The following is a 17884-nucleotide window of genomic DNA, read 5'->3' on the forward strand; positions in this document are numbered from 1 at the left end:
GAGGATCCAAAACGTAATGGTTATTAAAATCACCTGGGAAGCTTGCTAAAATGCAGAGTCCTGGGTCCAGCTCCTTCTACGCCTATAGATGTGTAGGAGCCAGGAGTCTGGTAACCAGGTGAGGCATAGAACACACCTTGGGACACCGCTGTTTACTGCTCTCAGCCCTAGGAGTGTGTGGCCTCTGCCTTCTTCACCACCGTCTCCCAAGCACCCCAGGCACATGGTCGGTATGCAGTGGATAGCTTGTAGGGTGGGGATGAGGGATGGGTGGATGGGTGGAATGTTGGATGGAATGATGCAAGATTATGTATATTCAGGAACTTAAAGACAGGGTGAACCAGAGGAGAAGAGAGAATGGTGAAATTTCTAAGGTTCCCACAGATTCTTTGAATTTATCTTTAAATTTCTGATACATCTTATGCTGCATTTGCCCCCTGATTTTCTGTGACCTTTATTTAAATACCATCTCTCTTTAGAAACAGAGTAATTTTGTCACTTGGGATTAAAAATGATATTTTTGTAAAATGGCAAGCCATCTTGACATTTCACAACAAACCTTTTAACAAATTCCTGTTCTCACTCCAAACTCTTCTTCCAAGTAGAACAAAGCCTCCCATCCGTGGTTTTATAAAAACAAAATGCTTGTTTGCCATGAGTGTCCCGCAGAAGGGCTACAGGGGCGGTGGAAAGAGGGTAGGCCGTGAGCCAGAACAGCTAGATTCCACCCACAGCCCCTCTTCTGTAATCATCGTGTGACCTTGAGCAAGTCACGGCCCTGTCTGCGCCCCAGTTTCCTCACCAGTAAAGTGAGAGGTTTCACCAGCTGGTCTCCAAGGCCCTGTTGGCTGTACATGTTTTTTAGAATCATTTTGAGGCTTTGGGTTTCCCCCCATGCCTCATCCTTGGGAGCAAAAAACAGACTTTCCTGAAGGCCTCCACTGAGTATATTGGGGGAGGCGGACTTATGCCCCCCAAAGATGTCTGTGTTTGATCCCCCAAACTGTGAATGTGCTGTCTTACATGGAGAAAGGTATTTTGCAAATGTGATTAGGTTAAGGACCTTGAGATGGGGAGGTAAGCAGGGGATCATCCAGGTAAGCTCCGTCTAATCACACGTCCTCAGAATCAGAGAACCTTTCCTGACTGATCAGAAATGAGATGTGATGATGGAAGGGTGGTCAGAGAGGTCACTGGTGGCTCTAAAGACAGAGGAAGGGAGCCAGGGGCCAGGGAGCACCTGCCGCCTTCAGAAGCTGCGAAAGGCAAGGTTCAAGCCTTCCCTAGAGCTTCCAGAGAGGAATGCAGCCCTGCCAGCGCCTCGATTTCAGCCCAGGCAGACCCAAACTGGACTTCTGACTTACAGAGCTGTAAAATAATAAATCTGTATTGTTTAAGCTGCCACATTTGTAGTAATGTATTGTGGCAGCAATAGAAAACTAACAAATATGCCCTAAGAATCCAAGTACTATTCAGGAGTTTGGTACTTTCCATAGCTCATCGGGTGGGAAAACCAGGACCTCCTGGGAGAGGACTCATGAGGGTCATTTGGCCTGGGCCTCAAACTCCTCAGAATCCTCACATTTAGACGTTTTGACCTTGGTCTCTAAAGAATTCCTTTGAAATGTGTGTGTGTGTGTGTGTGTGTGTGTGTACAAGTATGTGTATATATATATACATACACTAATATATTCGGCCAGAGTGATTTTTCAGCACCCCTAGGAAAATCATTGAATGGTCTAAAAACACACTTGATAACTCATAACAAATGCCACTCAGGCTAAGCCAGTTGCAGTGGGTACACCCAGTATAAATAGTAAAAAGACCTTCTGAGGCAACTAGCCTCTATCATGTAGCTCTGGATCATAAAGGTAATTAGTCTGGGTTTGAGGAACTTGGAAGGCAGAAGTTGCATCCAGATACCTGTGAAATCATAGAGCAGAAGGGGACCGTCAGGGTCTCCCAGGCCGCCTCCTTCACCTGCAGGTAACTAAACTGAGGCTCAAAGGATCAGAAACTGCTCCAAAACAAAACCCGAACTACTCTTTCTGCTACAGTAGGAGTTCTCATCAATGAGAAGAAAGCAGGATTGGAGAGTAAACTTTTATCACAGGATCTTAGAATCCACATTGCCTGAGCCTACCTTGCGAATCAACGGGTGCATCACGTTTTGAGGTCTTGCTCCCCAAACCAGGAAGCTGATCCTGATTTGAGGGGACAGCCGTGAAGGCGAGGCAGCTGGATGTACGAGCTGACACACAAGCTGTCAGCCCAGGCTGACTAGAGACTGGCAGACCCATGTCCAAATAATAAACAGAATCTCTGCTTTAACGTGGTCTGCAGTCTACTTTGGCCTCAATTATCTGGAAAATGTGGATCTCATCACTAGTTTGTTTGATCCCTTAACTAACATGAATGATCACCATTTAGAATGATAGAGCTGGAAGAAACCTTAGGCGTGTCTAGTTCATTCCTCGAATCATGCACATGGAAACAGACTCCAGAGGTGAAGAGCCGCATCCCAGTGGCAGAGCCAGCATTTCAGTCCCATTCATCAACCCCCAGGCGCTTGCTCATGCCCTCTACTCATTGGAACATACGGGATGCTTTTCTGTGAGTGAAGACGCTTGAAGCATCATGAAAAGTGGTTTTAGTTTCAACCCATGTACTGGCTTGTCAGTCTGAGAACCGTGTCTCTTGAGGTCAGAAGTCATGTCCTCCGATAGATGGGAAAACAGTGGACTTGCAATCCCAACTCTTGGGTGAATTAATAGAAGACATTCCACTTCTAGGCTGAGGACACAGCTTTTTCAAGGAGACTGCAATGGAAAGCACTCGTTACTCGCCAGCGATTTGATACTCTAATCACCACCGTGTTTGGGAAAACCACAAACTCCTCCCTCTCCTCTCATCCAAGTAGCACTGTGTGAACAGTGTTATCACACAGTGATTATCCAGACACTCAGCTTACTATACTTAACAATAGATGTCCATCCAGAGTCAGTAGATAAACTTGAATTTGATGTGAAACCTAATTTGAAGATATTATTCAAATACTTCAAACCTCAGGCCTCTGCTCAGATTGCTCAGATCTTTATTCCTGATTTCCCTAAATTCACTCTCTGAATGAAGAGGCACCCAGAATGCTTACCCGTCAAGTGCTACCATTTTAGGAAAATGCATTTTACTGTTAATGCTTAAGGGACTGGGGAGGATTTCAGATTTGGGGTATCTGCATTCTACTCTGATACTTGATGGGTGTCCCTGTGCTAGTTTCAGATCTCATCCTAGGCGTGAAATGCATATGTAAGATGAGTTGCGTTCAATGAGTACTGTATGTGGATTATCCATTTGCAAAGATTGATAATGCCACAAAATACTCTTAACTTTGAAACTATGAGTAATAAAATGTAATCTTACTTTGATCGTTCTGAATGCACTTTAAAATCATGCAGTGCCTTGGAGTCATTGCAGAGAATATTGCTTTTTATAGATCATGGAACCATAGAACTTTGGAAGTGAACAGGACTTTATGTCATTCAGGTGAGAGTTGATAACTAGGTTTTGTATAGTTGCCAACTACAATTGATTGGTATGACTCTGGTATGCCATGCTGAGAAGAACTCTTTGGCTACTGGGGCTCAATGGACGAGTGTTATGTGATCGATTAGCAATGTCTGCCCTGGGATGGAGGAAAGAATAGTCACTGGCAGAGCACATATTTTCTGTCCTTAACAAGTCCAAAGTTTACAAGTAGCTCGTGCAGCTCAGTAACAAAAAAACAACCCAATCCAAAAATGGGCAGAAGACCTAAATAGACATTTCTCCAAAGAAGATATACAGATTGCCAACAAACACATGAAAGAATGCTCAACATCATTCATCATTAGAGAAATGCAAATCAAAACTACAATGAGATATCATCTCACACTGGTCAGAATGGCCATCATCAAAAACTCTAGAAACAATAAATGCTGCAGAGGATGTGGAGAAAAGGGAACCCTCTTGCACTGTTGGTGGGAATGTAAATTGATACAGGCACGATGGAGAACAGTATGGAGGTTCCTTAAAAAAATACAAATAGAACTACCATATGACCCCGCAATCCCACTACTGGGCATATATGCTGAGAAAACCATAATTCAAAAAGAGTCATATATCAAAATGTTCATTGCAGCTCTATTTACAATAGCCAGGACATGGAAGCAACCTAAGTGTCCATCAACAGATGAATGGATAAAGAAGATGTGGCACATATATACAATGGAATATTACTCAGCCATAAAAAGAAGCGAAATGGAGTTCTTTGTAGTGAGGTGGATGTATCTGGAGTCTGTCATACAGAGTGAAGTAAGTCAGAAGGAGAAAAACAAATACCGTATGCTAACACATATATATGGAATCTAAGAAAAAAAAAAAGAGGTCATGAAGTACTTAGGGGTAAGACGGGAATAAAGACACAGACCTACTAGAGCATGGACTTGAGGATATGGGGAGTGGAAAGGGTAAGCTGTGACGAAGTGAGAGAGTGGCAGGGACATGTATACACTACCAAATGTAAAATAGATAGCTAGTGGGAAGCAGCCGCATAGCACAGGGAGATCAGCTCTGTGCTTTGTGACCACCTAGAGGGGTGGGATAGGGAGGGTGGGAGACGCAAGAGGGAAGACATATGGGAACATATGTATATGTATAATTGACTCACTTTGTTATAAAGCAGAAACTAACACACCATTGTAAAGCAATTATACCCCAATAAAGATGTTAAAAAAAAAAAAAGGTACTTTCAGAAATTAGAAACTAAAAAAAAAGGAAAGATGAATAGCCTGAGGCCAAGCATAGTTCAGAGTACTGGTGACAGTCAACCAGCTGGTCTGTGGTTGCGCGGGACTGGCCTCCGCTATTTTTATCATAGCGTGCCACCTCTGTAATATCAACTCACGACTTCTAGAATATAGGAAATCAAATAACAGTTTCTTGGGTATCTAAAAACTTTGTCAGGGAAAAAAAAAACAAAGCAGAAAATATATTTGGATGGTGACGTACATTACCTAGGAAATTGGTGACAATTTATTGAGAAGTTCAAAAGAATTTGATCTTTCAGTGAGGCACCACGTAGTTTATAATCATGCTTTCAATATTCATTTTTATACACTCACTATATATGTTTGGATGCCTTTTTTATGCAAGGTACTGTATTAGAGTGGTGAGAATCGTAATGAGACCTTCTAGGCAGACGTCCGCCAGCATCCATTCAAGGGACATTTACTGAGCACTTACCTGTGGTGGGCAGTGCGCTCAGCCTTGGAGATTTGGAACCAAGTAAAACGCGGCTCTGAAGGAGGGTTCTCTCGGTACGCAATATCTGGCACCACAGCCAATGGTTAGAGCAACTTTGTTTTGTCTTCTAGATCTTCAGGGTATTCCAAGAAACCCAAGATAGAGATGACTCTCTAAAGCAAGCTAAAGCATAATAAGGGAGAAGCTGGTAATTTTTCAAAATAAATACCCAATAAAGATGGGAAACTTCAGGTGGTAAATATTTTAATCTTTTACTGAAGTAGAGCCCACTTCCTAAATCAAAATGCATGGCTCACTGCATTAACACATAATGAACAGAGTAATTATATCCGTGAGACCATCACCCAGGTCAAGAAATAGAACATTACCAACCCCCAAACCCCTCTGTTTTCCTCCCCATCCATATGCCTCACATCAGCCCCAAGCGTGGCAACTATCCTGACTTCCAACACCAAATATTTTTTTTCAGTTTTTGAACTTATGTCGGTGGGATCACATTACATTTTTTCTTTTCTATCTGTCTTGTTCAACAATAGTTTTGCTAGAATTATTCTTGTTCTGTATAGCTATAGTTCGTCCAATTTCTGTTGCTGTATAGTATCACCCTATATAAATAGACTTCAATTTCTTTATCCATTCTGTGTTTGGAGGATATTTGTGTTACTTCCAGATGGGAATTGTCACCGAGTATATTTCTATGAACGTTCTTGTACATGCATCTCTACTGGGGACACCCCTACGATGTAATAGCTGGGTCACATGTGTGAGCACTTTGTAAGCACTTCCAAAACGTTTGCCAAAGTGGCTGGAACTAATTTATACTCGTGCCTGCAGTGTTGCAGAGTTCCCATTTTTCCATCCTCATCAAGCTTTGGTATTCTTAGTATATTTAATAGCAGTCAGTCTCGTAGGTACCCTATAGTTTTAATTTGCATTTTCCTAAGTTACTAAGAAAGTCAAACGAGTTCTCATGTTTGTTGGGCGTTCGGATATCGTCTTTGGGAAAGTACATGTTCAAATGTTTTGCTCATTTTTCTTTTGGACTTTGAAAAAAAGAATTGTACAAGTTCTTTGATAAGTTGGATTATATTCAAAGTAAGAATTTCTTTTCATCAAAAGACACCGCAAGAGTGCTTCCGTCGGGGTCCAGTCAGGAGACATAAACCACCCCAGGTTACTTGGAAGGAGAGAGTTTAATACAAAGAATTATTAGCTAGATACAAAACTGCCATCTGTGTAACAATATCAGACCAAAAGAAAACACTAAGGTCTTGTGAATGTAGCAAGTGCCAGAAAGAGTTACCCCGACCTGCCTCCCAGGACCGGAGCAGCACAGGGAAATGTTGCCACTATTAAACTCAGAAAGCCTGAGAAGGGGCTCAGCCTGCTGAGCAGGAATGGGGGTCTCTGAGGAAGAGGCACAGCCAGCCGGTGCTGGGTGTCTGAGACCCGACGCAAGAGTGCGCGAAAAGCTCCCAGCTGGATCTGATTGCTGCTCTGGGAACAAACTCACACCGTTGCAGTGAGGTGCTTGGTGCCTTGCGAACAAGCTGCGGGCAGGAAGGCTCAGTGCCCTCCTCCTCCAGCCTCGCGGTATCCCGCTAGCGCTCCCTAGCGGCGGCCGTCCGAGCCGAGTCTGCGGGCCATGTCGGGCCCCATCACCACAAACGGAGAAGAACGGGGTCGGAGCTGAGAGACGAGAGCTTGATACTCATCAAGAGAACACGAAGGCCAAGAGTGCGGAAGATAGAACCAACAGCGGGCTTGAATCTAGGCTTGAGATGTGTAGCAGTTCAAAATAGCCAACCTTTAATAGTTAAAATAGCTAAGCTAAGCACGTGTTTGCCGTGTACCCGCTTGCTGTAAAGCTTCAGCACAGCGTCACGCCTCATCTCCCATCAGCCCATTAGGATGAGAACTCTCACTATTCCTTCCTGAAAAGACGAGAACATAAAGGCAAGAGAGTTTAAGGAACCTGCCCAAGGCCCTCCAGCCAGGAGGTGCCAGGTAGAACAGATAACAATTCGGATCAGTCGAACTCATTTTTACCTTCATACTCCAATCCAAAGGTGAAGAGGATTTACTGTAAAACTGTACGGGATTATGGTAAATGAGACAGGAAAATTCATAGCAGGTCTCCTGACTCCAGGGAACGTTTACAGCCTTCACTATTTTCTGGTCATATTAGCTCATAAAAATATGGCCGATGACACCAATATCTTTCCTTCTTTACCTTTTTTTGAAGTCCTTATCTTCTTTTAGCTGGTCTTTCAGGCGTCCTTGTCACTGTGGTGAAAAAACCACAGAGTCTATTGATGTGTTTGAAGCTACTTTGACTGACTGTCGCTTTGATTTCTGTACTTTGTCCTCGCAGATGGTAATTATCTTTGGGTGAGAACGGTCCTTCACCTTTTCTACAATCGAAACCTAGACCCACGCTGCTCCCAAAGCCATAACCAATAGGAAACCTGTCTGGTTTATTCCTTTCCTATACACAGTTGTTTGAATGCAGTTGAAGCACCTATAGACACAGCCACTGCGCTTTCCTCATCATGGACGCTGCGTCCACCTGCTGAGATTTGGAGAAACTATGAGAGCTCGTTTGTTCGTTTATCGTCGGGCTGAAGTGTAGGGTGAGCTAAAAATCTGACTTCCTTTAAAAGCTGAACCTGTGCGGCGCTCTTGTGGAATTCGTTGGGGAAGCTGAGTCTCACCGGCAGCCTCTGGCTCTCAGGCGCTGGGGCGGTTACTCTCAGCCTCCAAATCGGAGTCTCCTAGCCCTTCCCTCCCCACGTCACCTGCTCCTCCGCCTGCCAGCCAGATGCTAATTGCCAAACCTGGTGACGCGACTCCCTGCCGTGGGGAAGGTGAAAATTCTTAGTGTGGTCCTCAGGGTGTGCTCTCCCTGCAGCCTCACCTCAGCCACCTTCACCTTCAGGCCCTGTCCTCCAGCCCCCTGGGTCCCTCCTGCCTCAGGGCTCTTACATATGCTCTTCCCGCTATGCCATCTCCTACCCCACAGACACCCTGTTCGCCGTAGTTGGCCCTCGCTCACGCTTCAGGGATCAATTCCTGAGGAAGGGGTTTGGGGCTTCCCTCCCCAGACAGGCCAGCTCCTCCAGTGAGAGGCTCACAGCTCCCTGGAGTTTTCCGTTCCAGCATTCATCATTTGTGATATGTGCTTGCATGTCTGAAAAATCCAAGTCTGTTCTGTGTTTCCCACCGGAATGTAGCTTCTCGGGGAGGATGAGGATGCCGGTTTTGTTCACCATCCTGCGTCCTCAACACCTAAGAGTTCGCTGGAACATGGTCATTGTTTCAAAAAGATGTCATGAAGGGGTCATTGACCTCCATGAGCACAGCTGGTGGGGGGCAGTGAGCAACCTCTTTATCCTAGATCTGCCCGGAATTTTCCTCTCCACAAAGGCCATTGCAAAGCAACATTCTCCCGTCAGCTGCTTTCATTCGTTTTTATCCGTCTGGGTAGGCTATAGCTTGATGCACCCTCTGTCACAGCAACACACACAGGTTGTGGGGTGCACTGCATGGGCGGTCCAATTGGGAGGTTCTAAGGCGGGGCCCAGGGATCTGCATTTAACAAGCACCCCAAGCATCCTGGGCTTACCTTGAAAACACCGGCCCACCCGCACACTCCTCCAGCCCCTCCCCAAACCAACCTGACCCCAGAAATCTTGTCTCCATTTCAGGACCTCTGTATCTTCAACATTTTGCCCTGCATTTGTTTCCTTTCACCACTGTAATAAACTGCCACAAACTCGGTGCCCTAAAGGACACAAATTTATTGTCTTATTGTTCTGGAGGTCAGAGGTCCAAAATCAGTCTCAGTGAGCTAAAATCAAGGTGTTGGCTGTGCTTTTCCTGGAGGCCCTGGGGAGGCTCTGTCTCCTTGCCTTTTCCAGCTTCTAGAGGCCGCCGAGCTCATTGGCTCGTGGTCCCTCCTCACCGCATCTCTGCTTCTGCATCACATCTCCTTCTCTGACTCTGACCCTCCTGCATCCTGCTTATAAGGACCCGAGGGATGATACTCAGCCACCCAAATAGTCTATGGTAATTTTCCATCTCAAGATTCTTAGTTTCACACATCTACAAAGTCCCTTTTGCCCCATAAGGTCACATAGTCACAGGTTCCAGGGCTTGGGTTGCGGAGCTCTTTGGAGGATCATTATTGCACCCAGCATCCTTCCTTTCCTCCTGTTTCTAAGGACTAAATGTCTCTCGTGTTTGCCAAGGCTTTCACCACACCCTCCTCCCTCCTGATCTGCCCCTTGTCCCACAGGGTGTGTCCCACCTGTGGTCAGACCATGCCTCTCATGGTCTCCAGCTAGAGTGACTAAGTTCTTTTCGGAGACAAACTGGTGTGAATTTGAATTGCCAGCTCTGCTGCTTCTGTGCTGTGTAGGCTTAATAACCAAACTTCAACTCTCTGGTTCCCTTCTAGTGGGCTTAAAAATGCCTACATTTGGGGCTCGTGGGAGGATTAACTGAAATAATGGATGGAAGCTCTCTCCCAGGGCTTGGCAGGTAGAAAGCGTTCAGCTGAGGTAGATTATTACAATCATTATCTTCCATGTGTTCCCCCTTCTTTTGTCCTAACTTGGGGCCTGGAGGCCTATACTACCTTTTTTTATTGACGTATATTTTATTTACAGTGTTGTGTTAGCTTCAGGTGTGCAGCAAAGTGATTCAGTTATACATATATATGTGTGTGTGTGTGTATATATATATATATATATATATATATATATATACACATATATATATAGTATATATATATATACATATATATACTATATATGTGTATATATATGTGTATATATATACACATATATATAGTATATATATATATATATATACAAATATATGTGTATATATGTATGTGTGTATGTATATATATATATATATACACACACCCTTTTTCAGATTCTTTTCCCTTATAGGTCATTACCACATATTGAGTAGAGTTCCCTGTGCTATACAGTAGGTCCTTGTTGATTATCTATTTTATATACAGTAGTGTGTATATGTTAATCCCAGACTCCTCATTTATTCCTCCCCCCCCTTTCCCCTTTGGTAGTCAGAAGTTTGTTTTCTATGTCTGTGGGTCCATTTTTGTTTTGTCAGTTAGTTCATTTCATTCTTTTTTTTAGATTCTACATATGAGTGCTATTATATGGTATTTGTCTTTCTCTGTGTGACTTAACTTCACTTAGTGTAATAATCTCTAGGTCCATCCATGTTGCTGCAAGTGGCGTTGGGTTCTCTCTGTAAGCCATCCCTCTAACAGCACATACTATGACTGGATAGACAGAGGCTGGACTTTTCTGTCTGTCACGTTCTTTTTCAAGTTGAATTTGGTCCAACAATTGTTTATCAACCCCATTCCAGCATTGGGTTATTCACGGAGCATACAGAGATGAGTGAGGCATGGTCTCTGTCCTCGGCAGACACTCCACAGACAATGGGACAGATAAAAATAAAATTTCATAATAAAGTGACAAATGCCATACTTGCTTGGAGAGATCAGGAAAGATTTTTGGATGAAGGGACACTTGAGCTGACTGAGGTAGGAAATACTTTTTCAGGAAAAGGGTTATGGCTTTTCATATTCATTGATTACATCTCTGCCCAAGGCATTGGGCCAATCCATCATCAGCAAGATTTACACTTGACTATTTCAGAATAATAAGAGCTTCACCACTCTGTTCATTTAAGCCCAAGCCTGGCACAGTGAGAGCTTGTGCGGAGGGCCTGGCTAATCCCAGGATGCTCTGCTTTTCCAGGGACAGGCCTGACGTGTGTTTAAAGCAGAACAGGCACTTTGCTTGATTGGAATATGGTGGCTGCCCAAGCATCTAAGCCAACACAGAGAGACTCCTGCTGAGAGTACAATCGCCATGTGATAAAACACAAAAGACATCAAGCTGGACTGTAAATCAGTGGCTCTCTGACTTCTTAGATCTTGACTCATTACAGCAGTGTAAAAGCCCTGCCTCTGCCCATCGTATGTATTCTGGCTTTCTAGCACAAAAGAACTCCAAGATGGCTACATGATGGAGTGAACACAGTAACGATAGCATCTCTGAAAAAGCTTCAGTCAGCCAACATAATGATCAACAAGGGCAAATCCCCCAATAGTTTCTCAATTACTTTAATTCATGAAACAAGGAGATCACCGGTCCGGTACCAAGACCGACTGAGACAGCACAGACGCAGTCCGTGTAATACAGAACCCTTCCAGAAGGTGCTGGGAACCCCTTCACCTCATGCTTCCACCTTCTCGTACTGCCATACTCGCCGTACTGCCAAAGCATTGGGTGGTTTCCAGACTTCTTGATAGAAAAGAAAATCAAAGTCTTTAGCAAAGTCTAATAATACCCCAATTTTAGTTTATGAAAACCAAGTTTTAGTTACCCTTATTTTTAAACTTTATTAATAAATAGCCCTACTTGTGCATCAAAATGAAAATCTATGTGCTTGTGTCTACTGTCTCCAAAGAAAAGACTTTCATCCTGGGATGCATTTACCATCCATCCAGGAAAACCGCTGCAGCCTACAGTGGACTCAAGGCCACACCTAAAAACACTACTCTAGAGAAACCTATATGCATTCTTTATCTTCCCACCCCATGGACTTGCTTCTCCATGTCATCTGTCATGGGGGAAGCTGAGGGGTATCCAAAGAAGCAAGAATAGTGCTGCAAATCTATAGTTAAAGGACAAATCTGGAGGTAGATCTAGGCAGTGGAGAGGTGAGGACCAAGTGGATAGGGTAAAGGTTAAGGAACACACTGTGAGCTAAGATCTGAGTTCACCAAGTCATAGAAAATGAAAGCTGATCGGGACCTAGAAAATCATTCAGCCTGAACCTCCCACTTCATAGGGAGAAAGTGACTTGTGATCAAAAAAAAGAGGGATGATAGCACCTGCCTCTCAAGAGTGCTGTAAATGCAATGAAAGGATAGTATGCGTATCAATGTTGGATCAGAGTAACCGTTTAACATGTGTTTTTGCTGGTCTGCAAGTAACAGAGCAAGAACTAAGTCTTCTAACTTAGAGGAGGTGCTCTCTCAGGCTGCCAGGAGGCCCAAGCACACAGGAAACTCGTAACAAAACAGGGGCAATCTGAAGAGCATGATTCTGGGCCCAAGACTTGGTCCACTCAGGTGGATTTCATATGTTTCTGTTTGGATAGCAGTGAACCTCAAGGCCAGTGTATGACTCCATCTAGTAAAGTAATTCTTTATACACTGCTCTCCCACGGCAGGAAGTCCGTCGAGATAGCGCTTGTCACACTGTGGCTCGTGCTCTCACTTATGTGTGTTTTATTGCAACTACTCTTGTGATCCCTTGGGAAAAAAAAAATACACCTTTTAATTTTTTTTTAAATTATGACAGTACTTACAGTTATGTTTACTCATAAATTATTGTAATCATGACATCTTGGAAAAATAGAAAGGTTTTAGAAGCCAGTGTGGGGAGGGAGGGAGGAATCCCAGTATCCAGAGGCAACCACTGTTGTCAGAATATTTCATTATTTTGGTTATGTATTATTTTGTTTGTCCATTTCATTCCATATATATCAGTCAGGATTTTCAGTAACAAAAAGAAACTGATGCTGACTCATTCAAGCAGAGAAACAATTTGTAAGGAAGAGGTCAGATGACTCAGAAAATATTGGACATTGACTTGGTTTCCACCTTGCATGTTTTAAACAATGCTGTTTCGAACATCTTTGTGTGTAAATTTTTGTCTGCTCTGTGACTTATTTCCATGGGATAAATGTGTAGATGTAAGGACTAAAGGTGAATCCTTTTACATAATAAGATCCCTCTTCTTGGGTCCTCAGTTTGTATTAGGCTCTCAGATGGCTAATATTAAGTCTGTAAGTAATTTTTATGAAGGAAATTGAGCGAGTGATCCATCCGTTCAGCGCTGGCCGATCTAACATGCTCACACTGTAAGGCCTACCGACTGCTCGCTGCTGTAGCCACGTGCAGCGGTCTGATGTCATCACTGAAATGTGGACAGTTGAAGGAGAAGCTTCTTCGTGCTGCCACCGCCACCCTAACTAGCCCTGTGTCAATGCCAAGTCCAGCGGTTTTGTAAGAGTGGTGAGGACCCTCCTCCTCTTAGCAGGTCCCTGAACTCCTTATCGAAATGGGTCCCCTCCTTCCAGCAACCATCATGGTTTAAGTACAGTTTCTTTTGAGGAAAAAAAAGCAACGTATAATGCGGCCCCTGCACTGGGTACTTTGTTAGGTTGTTTATATGCTGCTTCCCCCGCCCCCTCGCCTTCACACTACACAACCCAGCCAAGGGCAGAGGCTACATTTTAGTCATCCTTTTTCTCTAACTAACTCGTTATCCTCACTTTCCCAGTAGGATGTAAGCTCCCCGAGGCCAGGCCCTCCTGTGTGTTTTCTCACGCTGTCAGTTTCCCTGGTTCCTGTAACATCACCTCGCACATGGCACCCAAGCAGTGAACGTGCTTATTAATCTGCGTTGAAGACGAGCCGAGTAATTCAGAGTCCGGAGTCTTAGAATGATTTTTCTCTCTGAACACATCCAGGTGCTGTTCTCAGCTCTGGAGCTGGCTTACAAATCATCTAAGCCTTTTTCTGTCTACTTGGTTTTCCAGTTAGTTTCTCTACCGAACACATTATTAGACTGTTTTATCCATCTTTCTCTTTTTCTTTCATTGAAAGCCACATTTCTCATGCATCCATTAGTAACTTCACATGACACACCTTTCCCAGTTAACACCAAGGATCTAAATTTGTCTGCCTCTTCTTGATGTGAATGGTAAACTAAAGTCAATGGTAGCTAAGAATGTATTTACTAGAATTTGGGGACCCAAATCCTCTTCACGCTATTGGAATCATATTTATTCAGACCCTAATTTGATCGGTTTTTCCTTTCTCTCTTCTCATCTCCCTCATGAGTTGCTTGACTTTCTCATATAGCGCAGATGTTATGAGATAGTTTATTCTCATTACATCTGCTCTGGTCATCGTGCTGGTCTCTTATTTTTGAGCTAGTAGCTTATGAAGTTACTCAATTCCTGGCCTTGGGTCACATCACAGCGTTTTAGAACTGTCCATGGATTGTCGAACCATGGGGCCCCTTAAGTGTAGAAGCGTGATGGGAAGTAAAAGCATCAACCTCAAGCGTTCCACTTTCATTTGTTTATTTATTTATGCATCCGTGAAAATTTTATGTGGGCAGAGTATTCTGAAACATATATGGGTATATATCTGAATATATGTGTGTATGTGTGTATATATGTTTGTACGCATATGTACATTCATGTATGCTTACACACACCCACAGACACAGAGGAGAAGCGCTGAGTTGGTTCCACCCTGTGGCAGATGTTGCTGGTGCAACCAAAGTACAAAGTATTTTGAAGTCAGGCTTGGATTCACTTCAGCCAGTGCAATCTGCGTGGAGGGGACAGGTGTCACCAGCAGGCAGGAGCATTAAGAGGCAGTGCTCAATTCTTCAGGCCTTTTTCTATACCGTGGCAATCAGTGATTATAGACGTATATGCCTATAAAGAGGTGGCACAAGTCTGAAGACGCAGACGAGACTGGGGACCCATCTCAGAGAATCACCAAACCCAGAACAGACCTGATTTGGGAGGGGAAAAAAAAAAAAAGAAAAACTTGTGTTAAGCCACTGAGATTTTGTTCTAATTGCAAAACTTCACACATCTTAGCCATTGTAAACCCTTACATGCAAGACCAAGAATAAAAGGCCAGCGGTGGAGACAGTGAAATGACCCAGCCAAGACCACAGCTGGGAACAAGGTAGTGACTACAACCAGGATTCTGCAGTCCTGGCTTTGCGTTCATCTCCCTGTGATACTCTGGACGTCTTTAACTGCAGTGGAAACAGCACGTGGCGTCAGGAAAAGCTCCTGGATGAGTCATGAAAACAGTGTACAAGTTTAAAACCATAAATTGCCCAACACTTAACTATCTTGCACAGTCTTCCCTCTTTTACCTGTCAGGTCAGAGATGGATGGGACGGCAGGAAGTCTCAGTAAATTGCAGCATTAAGTATCATCACAAATAATCTTTTTTGCAAATAATCCAACCTGCTTGGACTTGAATAGGCTCTGGTGTGTCTGAAAATATTGCCGTAGCAGTCAAAGATGTATATAAAGGTATTTTTTCGAATCCCAAATTATTCACCATATTACTGAAATATGAAAGTGAGTAGTTAATAAAATTGTCAGCATTTTGAAGGGGCCATGAAATATCCTTATACATCTGGTTTTATGCTGCTCTCTCCCCTCTAGGTCTGCGTAAACAGCCAAGATCCATCTTTCATTCCCTTTTAACTGTGGGATTTACAGGATAATAGATGCCAAAATGCACATCCCTTGACAGTGGCTTCCAGACCCAGCGCTTGAAGGTGAGAAGTAAAGAAGAGATGCATTGCCGGATAGAGCATTACTTTTCCTGATATTCAGGTTGCCCGCCCTCCCCCCACCCCTCCCGCCAAATTAAAAAGATCTCTCCACTTGGACAAGTTTTGGAAACGAGCTATGGTTTCTGGAAATTAGGAACATGAGACTTAACAGGATTTTAATTCCAAAGATTTTTTTTCTTAAGTTAGTAAGAGCACTACTTCATGAAAATGTTGCAGAGCTACAAAGAATTGAAGATCCCTCACTCCGACCCTTTCTTGTCAAGGGGTGCGAAACATGCCTGTGAATCCTCCACGGTGGTTGTTGAGGACTGCATGGACCCGGCACAGTGCTCCAAGCTCCTCAGGGGCATATAATTCGTTGTCCAAACTGGCACACTCTGGAGAGGGGAATGGGGCAGTGGCTGCTGTGGTCCACTAGACACACACCACGGCGGCTGTGGACCAGTTAGGGTTGGTGTCACTCTCCCTATACGTGCCCATACAACAGGTGGCAAACAATGCCGAACGGATGCAGGCAGGGCCACCCCATCTAAAAGGGCAGCTGCCAGTTGGTTCAAGGCAGTTGTTCCCACACATGAATCTAAACTACAGTTGCCAAATGTTCCCATTTTTAAAAGGAAATCAATATTTGTATGTTTACCCTTCAATTTCTAAATGTTGTCAATTCATTCAAAAACTCAAAATACCACAGAGACCAGACACTTCCTTTGAATTCTCGCTTGGGGGTCACCAGTTTCTGACCTCTGTCTTAAGAGTGGTAGACAGAACTGTCACACTGGAAGACTGGGAAGGGGCTCTGGGGACAAGGTAAAGCGTCACTTCAATGTGCTTTTGCACACAAAGGTAAAGAGTCAGAAGATTTACAGAGTTCCAAAATTAATGGATGAATCCCTTCATTTAAAAATGATAAATATAACTACAAGTAAACCTAGCTTTGATTTTTCTGAAGTTCGTGATTTCCTTTAAAAGCTCTTTTTGGCTGTTTGGACTAGCTTGGCTGGTTTTACTGGGCAAACCAATATGGAGCTTAATCTTCATCCCTGCAGGAGTGAGTAGGAATGAAATCTCTTCCTTTAATCATGAAGGAAAAACTTTCCCTTTTCACTCCTCTCCATGGCTGCCAAACCGACTTTCTCTGTGTTACGTCAGCCAGAACTGTGTCTCCTGGCTGCCACGAGCTGCAAAAGATCACAGGGAAGGGGAGTGGGCTATAACGGGCTTAGAGCAAATGTGAGTCTGTGGGGCTGGGCACACCATTGCCCCAAACAAAATGAGGGCTCTTAGCCAGGAAGAAGAGGGGAATTGGTGTCGGGCCAATCAGCAATGTCTCCCATAACTGTGCAATTCATTCATTTCTTCATTCTATAAACATTTTTTTTGAGCACTTATTAAGTGACAGACCCTTGGGACACAGGAGTAGACACAAGGGGCATAGATCTCTGACTTCCCCCCACTGAGTTTACATTCTTGGAGTGGGGAGGATATTTTTAACAAGTAAGCTTCACAGTATTGTAGAAGGTGATCAGTGCTCTGAAAGAAAATAAAACAGAGGAGGAGGATAGAGGGTGATGAGACCGGGGTGGGGTTGCAGTTAGATATTGGGTAATCTGGGAAAGACTCCCTAAGGAGGGACATTTCATCAAAGACCTGGACGATGTAAGGCAGCAAATCACATGCCCACACGGGGGCAGAACATTTCAGACAAAGGGAATAGCAAGTGCAAAGGCCCTGAGGTGGGAGCGGCCCCTGCCTGGTTGTGTAACACAGGGGCCAGAGCAGTGGGAGAGCCTGTACGGTAGTGAAGGGAGGTCAGAGCAGGATGTGGAGGCCACTGGGAGGAAGTGGCTTACAGTGATGTGGGGAGGGAAGGAGGGGCTCTGAGTGGGGTGGTCACGTGGTCTGACTCTGGCTTCTTTGTTGAGACAGAGCTGTGGGCCCTGAAGGTGGAAGCCAGAAAACCATCCCTGAAACTATTGCAGTAATCCAGGCAAGAGATCATTGGCTGCTTAGACCAAGGCAGTAGTTTTCTTTAACACATTAAAAGTATATTTGCAGATAATACAAAAGCCAGAAGAGCGCCCAAAGTGTCTCTTCCCAGTATGTGTATCCCTTGCTGCTAACACAGT

Source organism: Kogia breviceps, chromosome 10 (assembly GCF_026419965.1).
Source record: "Kogia breviceps isolate mKogBre1 chromosome 10, mKogBre1 haplotype 1, whole genome shotgun sequence".
Lineage (NCBI taxonomy): Eukaryota > Metazoa > Chordata > Mammalia > Artiodactyla > Physeteridae > Kogia > Kogia breviceps.